This window comes from Triticum dicoccoides, chromosome 7B (genome assembly GCF_002162155.2).
Source record: "Triticum dicoccoides isolate Atlit2015 ecotype Zavitan chromosome 7B, WEW_v2.0, whole genome shotgun sequence".
Lineage (NCBI taxonomy): Eukaryota > Viridiplantae > Streptophyta > Magnoliopsida > Poales > Poaceae > Triticum > Triticum dicoccoides.
In genome coordinates, this window is record NC_041393.1 from 700,672,363 (window position 1) to 700,680,308 (window position 7,946).

The window sequence follows — 7,946 nt, forward strand, 5'->3', positions numbered from 1 at the left end:
CGCAACGCTCACTGTTCATCCAATCGATCGGCAGCAGTAGCGAAGGAATCGCTCCATCGGGTTCAGTTAACAGCCATCAATCGATCGCTCGGGTTTAGTAACGCGTAGCCTGCAGTGCAATCGCTCGGGTTCAGTTAGAGCCCAATGCCTTGCTCGGGTTCAGTTAGAGCCAACGCCTCGCACACACGCGCGTACGTGTACAAGATAAACGGGCATCGCTCGGCCCCCGACCTCCCACCGTAACCGGCAACTCCCCGAAATTTTCCTCCCCCTCACTTCTACCACGGTTTTTCCGTCATGGACGGCCCAAAGAATGTCATGCAGCTGCGTGTTCGGCCCGCCCAGGACGAAAAGCCCATTTTCTGTCATGATTTTTTGTCATAGAAGTAGGAGCCCACCACATCTATGATGATACCGGGTTTTGTCACAATTATCGTCATAGAAGTGTCATATGTATGACAGAAAAAAAATTCGTTCGGCCCAAAATGTCACGGATGTGTCTTTTTTTGTAGTGTCATCACCTAGCAAGTCATCTTGATCACTATTGAAATCAACATACTCGGGGTGTAATACCTTTGGGCCTTTAGCCATGAAGCATCTTCCATGTCCTTCATTTGGTGAATCAAGTATGTCGTAGGAGTTGGTTGACACAAGTGCTAGACCGGCAACACCTTCATCTTGAGTATGTTCTGAGTCAGAGTGATAGCTTCTCTCGGAGTGATGGTCAAAGTCGGAGCCGGATACCCATTCACCAACATGAGCTCGATGTCTTTGTTTTGTGTAGCTCTTTGATGATTTGTCCTTGCTTTCTGAATCCTTGCTTCTCTAGGAAGTTCTTCATTCATAATGATCATCTCTACTCCTTCTTTCTCTTGGTGGTGATTCTTCTCTTCTACTTCTTCTCTTTGGAGATTCTTCTCTTCTTTTGTAGGGAGCCGTACACTCATTGGAATAGTGTCCGGGTCTTCCACAATTGTAGCAATTACGCTCTCAACTCGAAGATCTTTTGTCATTGTAGGACCTTGACTTGGAACTTCTTTCCTTGCTTCTACTCTTGTAGAACTTGTTGAAGTTCTTTACCATTAGGCTCAATTCTTCATTGAAGCTTTGTTTCTCACTTGATGATATGGGAGCTTCACATGAGGCTTTGTAAGAACCACTTGACTTGTTCTGGAGCTCTTCCTTATCCTTGAGTGACATCTCATGAGCAACAATTCTTCCAATGACCTCCGTTGGCTTGAGATTCTTGTAATTGGGCATCATTTGGATCAATGTGCACACGATATCATATTTTCCATCCAAGGCTCTTAGGATCTTCTTGATGATGAAATTGTCGGTCATCTCTTCACTTCCTAAGCCGGCAATCTCATTTGTGATGAGAGCAAGCCTAGAGTACATTTCAGCGACGCCTTCACCATCCTTCATCTTGAACTTGTCAAGTTGACTTTGAAGTACATCCAATTTGGATTCCTTGATGGAGTCGGTACCTTCGTGCATGTGAATCAACATGTCCCAAATTTCCTTTGCATTCTCAAGACGGCTGATTTTGTTGAATTCTTCGGGACACAATCCGTTGAAGAGGATATCACAAGCTTGCGCGTTGTATTGCAGCATCTTCAACTCTTCCGCGCTAGCTTCACGGTTAGGTTCTCTCCCATCAAAGAATTCCTCTTGCAAGCCAATACACACAATAGCCCATATGGCGGGGTTATGTCCAAGAATATGCATTTTCATCTTATGTTTCCAACTAGCAAAATTTGTACCATCAAAATAAGGACCTCTACGGTGATAATTTCCCTCGCTAGATGCCATACTCTCCTAGGTTGTGAAACCAAGGCTATGACTACCAAAAGCTATGGAAATCAAAGCAAATGGAGACCAAAGCTCTGATACCACTTGTAGGATCGAAAGTATGTCTAGAGGGGGTGATTAGACTACTTGACCAAATAAAAACCTATCCTTTTCCCAATTTTAATTCTTGGCAGATTTTAGCAACTTAGCACAAGTAAAGCAATCAACCTACACATGCAATTCTAGAGTGTAGCAGCGGAATTTAACACAATTGCATATGAAGGTAAAGGGGAGGAGTTTTAGGAGGCAAACGCAATTGGAGACACGGAGATTTTTTGAGCCGTGGTTCCGATAGGTGGTGCTATCGTACATCCACGTTGATGGAGACTTCAATCCACGAAGGGTGACGGCTGCGCGAGTCCACGGAGGGCTCCACCCACGAAGGGTCCACGAAAAAGCAACCTTGTCTATCCCACCATGGTCGTCTCCCACGAAGGACTTGCCTCACTAGGGGTAGATCTTCACGAAGTAGGCAATCTCCTTGCCCGTTGTCGGTGTACTAGAATAGGGGTACCCTAGTACCCCGAACTTGTGCACGGGCAGTTGCAGCACCCCGCGGCAAGGCTTGCCGGGCGAACGCCAAGATCCTCCATGGTTCCCTTGGAGCCATTCAAGAACAAAGTATTTAAGCTCAGGAGACAAGGCCCCGGCAAGAGGAGCTTGCCGGGAAGGCCAACCAAGGCACTCCAAGGAACTTGCCGCGACGCGCCACGCGCCCCGGCAAGAGGAGTTTGCCGGGAAGACCAACCAAGGTACCTCGAGGCCCGGAGAGCGACAAGCTTCCGGACCCGACAAGATAACAACAGCGGCAAGGCGCTTGCCGCGGCAGGCGGCCACTCTGTGCCCGTGCTCCAGCGCATCCACCAACGTGTCGCTCTGGGGGCCTCTCTAGGCGTGCGTGGCGGGAGGCTGTGCAGCCAGCGGTGCGCAGTGGCATGCGAAGCTGACAAGATCGCCATCGTGGCAAACGGTGGCACCCCTAACGGTCTTTTCTGCACTGTTTGGGCGACTCAGACGGGCCTTTAATGCCCTTGTCCCCTGCCGTCAGGGTTAGGTAGGGTGCACTGTACAAGCAACTATACCAACCACGTCACTTTTTACGTTTATACCCTCCTCTGCGTTGCCACCTGTCGGTGACCCCTTTAGCGTATAAAAGGACGCCCATGCGCAATGTAGAGGGGGTTCGGACAGTTCGCTTCAATTCATTCGTAGCCCAGAAAACACCACGCTCTCTCTCGAGAGCAAGAACACAAGATAATACAACCAGACAAGCAGCAGTAGGAGTGTTATCTCTCCGTAGAGCTCCGAAGCTGGGTAAACTGCTCGTGTGCTTCGCCTCGATCCGCTCTTCATGCTATCTCGGCCCCCCACCGAACCGAAAGGGGCCCGGTCCGCCGGCCCCATAGGTGTTTGTGGATCAGTTTCCCCCGACATCTTTGGCGTGCCAGGTAGGGGCGTCGAGATTGTGTGAACCTGATCCGGCGTTCACACGAGCTAGATCTTCATTCCCTTCATCAACATGCCACTGAAGAAGAAGACTTCGGTGGCAGCCGCTCCGTCCACGTCACTTCCGCCACCGTTGGAGCAAACGGGTGGTGGAATGGACGCCGGCGGAGGAATGGACGTCGACGAGGAAGCTCATGATGCCGCCAGGTCCAAGAACAAGGCTGCACAAACCTCGGCGACTGTACATGTTCCACACCACTCTCAGGAGGCGCAAGATCAACAGCGTCATGGCACTAGAAGTGCCATACGCATGATAGGCCAAGACCAAGCTGATGGATCTCGGGGCGCTCAAGACCAGCATGCACGCCAGCGTGCTGGCACAAGCGGGGCACGGTCGCCTGGACGGGATACTGCTCCTTCTAACATAGTTAGAAATTCGAGCACGTCCCGCTCCTCGCGCCGTCCGCCACTGCCACCCACCACTCCAATAGAAGCTTTGGCACGAGCTCAACTTCTCCTAGATTACCCTCCGACGTCGGACAAGATCGACGAATGGAGGGCCACCATTCAGAGTCTCATCGGCTACGCCAACGGCGACACTCCACGGCGGCCGAGCGTGTCGCCGCCACGGCAGGGTTGCCGGACGCGAGCCGGTGGCGATGAAACGGGCGGAGGTGCAATTACCATGCAATCACCGCCCCGAAGGCCAAGATCGCCGACTCGCCGGATCCACCTCGACAGCGACTCCACTGCATCCTCGGATCCACGAGCTCGTCGCGATGAACGCCAAGTTCTTCATGATCGAGAACAAGAAGACGCTCGAACCCGCATCGAGCGCCGAAGAGAAGCGCGACGTCAATCCGACAAGCGCGCTGGGCCCTCCGTTGACATGCATACGCGGTAGGTTGTCCTGCGTTCACTCGTGAGCTGCGGCAAGTCCAGTGGCCTAGCACAAAGAACTTCAAGCCAGACGTACCGGAGAAGTACGACGGCAAGACGCATCCGTCGGAGTTCCTCAGCATCTACACCATTGCGGTACAGGCTGCCGGGGGACGAGATGACAAGATCCTTGCCAACTACTTCCCGCTGGTGCTCAAGCCCAACGTCAGATCCTGGCTCATGCACTTGCCGGACAACTCCATATCCTCTTGGGCTGATCTGTGCCATCAGTTTGTCGGTGCCTTCATAGGCGGACACAAGCCTCATGGCCAGGAGAGTGATCTTCATCTGCTCGCCCAGAAGGAAGGAGAGCCCCTGCGCAAGTACATTCAGAGATTCAGTAGTGTGCAGCACAACATCCCAGACGTCCACCCTGCCGCGGTGATCAGCGCGTTCCATCAGAACGTGCGAAACCGCAGGATGCGGGAGGAAATGGCGATGTGCAAGATCAGGGACGTCAGTGAGTTATATGCACTGGCCAACAAGTGTGCACGTGCTGAGGAAGGGAGGAGACTCCCCGGAGAAAATATAGGAGCGGGAGGATCTGACAGTGAAGATGCTGCCCCGACAAGGAAAAACCGGCAGCAGAACAACAGAAGGAGGAAAGGCAAAGAAGTGCTAGTTGTTGAGCAGTCCGACAACGGTGGCGGCGCCAAGGAAGCCAAAGCTGGTGACTCCGGCAAGGAGCTTGCCGCGGAGGTGGCGGTCGCCGACAAGCAGGACGGCACCAACAAGCAGTATTGCAAGATTCACCGCACCAAGGGCCATGATCTCCAGAACTGTAAGAAAGTCGAACATGTTGTTGAGCAAGAGAAAGCTGAATACGAGCGGCGCGACAAGGAGAAGGCCCAGGAAGGAGCTGGTGGATCCGGCAAGAAACGTCCCGGCCGAGGAGGACGCCGCGGCAAGGCCAAGCAGCGGCAAGGAGACAGACCTCCTCGCGGCCGCGACAAGGATGAAGATGACGACGACGATGAAGACATGGATGATGAGGAGACTGATGAGCAGGAGTTCCAGAAAGCCACAGAGGTCCTGTGCGTTGACGGTGGTGCTTCTCTGCATGCCTCGCACCGCCAGCTCAAGCACTGGGTGCGGGAAGTTAATGCAGCAGAACCACCCGTCGAGTCACGCAAGCCTCTGAAATGGTCCGGCACGCCTATCATCTTCGACATTGAGGACCATCCTGATCGCATAACTGCGGTCGGGTGCTTGCCGATGCTGGTTTCACCAACAATCTGCAACCTCAAGGTCACTAAGATGCTAGTTGACGGCGGGGCCGGCTTAAACCTGATCTCCTCTGCGGTGCTTCACAAACTCCAGATCCCTGACAGCGAGCTCGAAGAGACCGGTACATTTCATGGAATCAACCCGGGAAGGAGCAAGCCGAAGGGAAAGATCACGTTGCCGGTAACATTTGGCAGCGAGCTGAACTTCAGGACTGAGAGGGTCACGTTTGACGTTGCCGACTTCCCATTACCTTACAATGGAATCCTTGGCCGACCGGCACTCGCCAAGTTCATGGCAGCCTCTCACTATGCGTACAATGTACTGAAAATGCCAGGCCCGATAAGTGTCATCTCTGTCCCTGGGGACAAGAAGGATGCTCTTATCTGTGCCGATAAGATCTACCGGGAAGCAGCAGCCGCAGCAGAACGCAGGACACTTGCCGCTGAAGCTCCCGGGGGGAAGAAGAAGACCAAGTCCGGCAAGAGCTCTGATGCCCACTCCGGCAAGCGCACCTCTTCGGAGTGCTGCGCTACCGTCGAGGACGCACCATCGAGCTCCACCGACAAGCGTAAGAAGGCAATGGCAGCTCCACCTGAGACCAAGAAGGTGTCCGCCAAGGAGGGCGGCACTGGTGGTACTTTCACCATCAGCGCCACTCTTGACCCCAAATAGGAAAGCGCGCTCGTTGCTTTCCTGCGGGCGAATGTCGACGTGTTTGCGTGGCAACCGTCTGATATCCTCGGTGTTCCCAGGAAAGTAATTGAGCACCACCTTGCCGTCTGTCCTCATGCGCGGCCCGTCAAGCAGAGAGTCAGGAAGCAGGCAGTAGAGCGCCAAGAATTCATCGCAGAAGAAATCAAGAAGTTGGAAGCAGCAGGCCTTGTTAGAGGAGTGGTCGATCCCACGTGGTTGGCCAATCCTGTTGTTGTGCGCAAGGCTAACGGGAAATGGAGACTTTGTATTGACTTTACTGATGTTAATAAAGCTTGTCCCAAAGACCCATTTCCCTTGCCGCGTATTGACCAGATTGTTGACTCCACAGCCGGATGTGATTTGCTTTCATTTCTTGATGCATACTCAGGATACCATCAAATCTTCATGGCAGAAGAAGATGAAGAGAAAACCGCATTTATCACCCTGTGTGGCACGTACTGCTTCGTACGGATGCCTTTTGGTTTGAAGAATGCCGGTTCAACATTCGCAAGGGTAATCCACCACGCTTTTGAGATGCAGATGCACAGAAATGTGGAAGCCTGGTCAAGAGCAAGAACAAGGCGACCCTGATTCAAGATTTAGATGAGACATTTGCAAATATGCGCAAGATCAACCTCAAGCTTAACCCCGAGAAGTGCGTGTTTGGGGTCCCCTCCGGCAAGCTTCTCGGGTTCTTTGTGTCTCAGCGGGGAATTGAAGCCAATCCCGACAAGATCAAGGCCATTGAGCAGATCGAAGCACCAAAGCGCGTCAAGGATGTACGAAGGCTTGCCGGTTGCGTGGCTTCTCTCAGCAGGTTTATCTCTAGATCTGCTGAGCGTGCCCTGCCATTTTTCAAAATTTTGAAAAAGGAAGGTCCAGTAAAATGGACTCCGGAAACGGAGGCTGCGCTGCAGGACTTGAAGAGATACCTGTCCTCCACTCCAACGCTTGTCGCACCTAAGCTGCAAGAGAAGTTGCTGCTGTATATAGCAGCAACCAATCAAGTGGTTAGTGCTGCGTTAGTGGCGGAGAGGGAGGCGGATGATGAGCCAGCAACCACAGCAGATCCATCAAGCGACAAGCAGGGGGCTTCGCCGACAAACTCTGGTCCCGACAAACATGGGTTTGCGCAGGAGCATGATAAGATGCCGAAGAGAATGGTGCAGTGCCCAGTTTACTTTGTCAGTTCTCTTCTGCAGGGGGCTAGATCAGGTACTCTGGTGTGCAGAAGTTGCTTTTCGGCCTCCTCATGGCCTCAAGAAAGCTGCGCCATTACTTCCAAGCACATGAGATCACAGTCGTCACTCGCTTTCCGCTGAAGAGGATACTGCAAAATCCAGAAGCAACAGGCAGGATTGTCGAGTGGGCGCTGGAACTGTCAAGCTTTGGCCTCAAGTTTGAGAGCACTTCAACTATCCAAAGCAGAGCATTGGCAGAGTTCATAGCAGAGTGGACGCCAACCCCAGATGAAGAAATTCCAGAAACGAGCATCCCCATCAAAGAGGCAAGCAAAGAGTGGCTGATGTACTTTGATGGTGCCTTCTCGCTGCAAGGCGCCGGTGCAGGCGTGCTGCTTGTCGCACCCACCGGAGAGCACCTCAAGTACGTAGTCCAGATGCACTTTCCCAAAGAGCAAGCAACCAACAATACTGCAGAGTATGAAGGATTGCTTGCCGGTCTCAGAATCGCAGCAGACCTTGGGATCAAGAAGCTCATTGTCAGGGGTGACTCACAGCTTGTTGTCCGACCAGTGAACAAGAACTACCAGAGTCCGTTGATGGAAGCAT